The following is a 2,376-nucleotide window of genomic DNA, read 5'->3' as shown; positions in this document are numbered from 1 at the left end:
TACACCAGCATGACTAGTATCTATGTGGACCCTACTACAGTTTAACCAGCTCAGCTATAGACTACACCAGCATGACTAGTATCTATGTGGACCCTACTACAGTTTAACCAGCTCAGCTATAGACTACACCAGCATGACTAGTATCTATGTGGACCCTACTACAGTTTAACCAGCTCAGCTATAGACTTGTTATGCTGGTGAATGAGGACCCAAAAGCGACGTAATAGAAACAGAGTCTTTATTCCAGTTTTAAACAAACAATGATTCTCCTGGATATTATCAAAGGTAAATCCAAAATAGGAAACTGAAATCCTCTCGTCAGTAGAGAGGAACGACAGGAGACGCGACCACAGACTGCAGGTCGCTTCAGGAAGACACAGGCCGTAGCTGACATAGACACCTGCTCACACGCAGCATCTGAAGAAGGCAAAAACACGACAGGGCGGAACAAGGACACAGAGCAGCAAACATCAAACAAGAATTCGACAAGGACAGAAGCGGAAAACAGAGGGAGAAATAGGGACTCTAATCAGAGGGCAAAATAGGGGACAGGTGTGAAAGAGTAAATGAGGTCGTTAGGAGAATGAGAAACAGCTGGGAGCAGGAACGGAACGATAGAGAGAGAGAGCGAGAGAGGGAGAGAGGGAGGGGGAGAGAGAGGGATAGAAAGAGGGAAAGAACCTACTAAGACCAGCAGAGGGAAGCACAGGGACAAGACATGATCAATGACAAAACATGACAAGACTACACCAGCATGACTAGTATCTATGTGGACCCTACTACAGTATAACCAGCTCAGCTATAGACTACACCAGCATGACTAGTATCTATGTGGACCCTACTACAGTTTAACCAGCTCAGCTATAGACTACACCAGCATGACTAGTATCTATGTGGACCCTACTACAGTTTAACCAGCTCAGCTATAGACTACACCAGCATGACTAGTATCTATGTGGACCCTACTACAGGTTAACCAGCATAGCTATAGACTACACCAGCATGACTAGTATCTATGTGGACCCTACTACAGGTTAACCAGCATAGCTATAGACTACACCAGCATGACTAGTATCTATGTGGACCCTACTACAGTTTAACCAGCTCAGCTATAGACTACACCAGCATGACTAGTATCTATGTGGACCCTACTACAGTTTAACCAGCTCAGCTATAGACTACACCAGCATGACTAGTATCTATGTGGACCCTACTACAGTTTAACCAGCATAGCTATAGACTACACCAGCATGACTAGTATCTATGTGGACCCTACTACAGTTTAACCAGCTCAGCTATAGACTACACCAGCATGACTAGTATCTATGTGGACCCTACTACAGTTTAACCAGCTCAGCTATAGACTACACCAGCATGACTAGTATCTATGTGGACCCTACTACAGTTTAACCAGCTCAGCTATAGACTACACCAGCATGACTAGTATCTATGTGGACCCTACTACAGTTTAACCAGCTCAGCTATAGACTACACCAGCATGACTAGTATCTATGTGGACCCTACTACAGTTTAACCAGCTCAGCTATAGTCTACACCAGCATGACTAGTATCTATGTGGACCCTACTACAGTTTAACCAGCTCAGCTATAGACTACACCAGCATGACTAGTATCTATGTGGACCCTACTACAGTTTAACCAGCTCAGCTATAGACTACACCAGCATGACTAGTATCTATGTAGACCCTACTACAGTTTAACCAGCTCAGCTATAGACTACACCAGCATGACTAGTATCTATGTGGACCCTACTACAGTTTAACCAGCTCAGCTATAGACTACACCAGCATGACTAGTATCTATGTGGACCCTACTACAGTTTAACCAGCTCAGCTATAGACTACACCAGCATGACTAGTATCTATGTGGACCCTACTACAGTTTAACCAGCTCAGCTATAGACTACACCAGCATGACTAGTATCTATGTGGACCCTACTACAGTTTAACCAGCTCGGCTATAGACTACACCAGCATGACTAGTATCTATGTGGACCCTACTACAGTTTAACCAGCCCAGCTATAGACTACACCAGCATGACTAGTATCTATGTGGACCCTACTACAGTTTAACCAGCCCAGCTATAGACTACACCAGCATGACTAGTATCTATGTGGACCCGACTACAGTTTAACCAGCTCAGCTATAGACTACACCAGCATGACTAGTATCTATGTAGACCCTACTACAGTTTAACCAGCTCAGCTATAGACTACACCAGCATGACTAGTATCTATGTGGACCCTACTACAGTTTAACCAGCTCAGCTATAGACTACACCAGCATGACTAGTATCTATGTGGACCCTACTACAGTTTAACCAGCTCAGCTATAGACTACACCAGCATGACTAGTA

The sequence above is a fragment of the Salvelinus namaycush genome, unplaced genomic scaffold (assembly GCF_016432855.1).
Source record: "Salvelinus namaycush isolate Seneca unplaced genomic scaffold, SaNama_1.0 Scaffold4, whole genome shotgun sequence".
NCBI classification, from domain to species: domain Eukaryota; kingdom Metazoa; phylum Chordata; class Actinopteri; order Salmoniformes; family Salmonidae; genus Salvelinus; species Salvelinus namaycush.
This window is presented reverse-complemented; position numbering follows the sequence as displayed.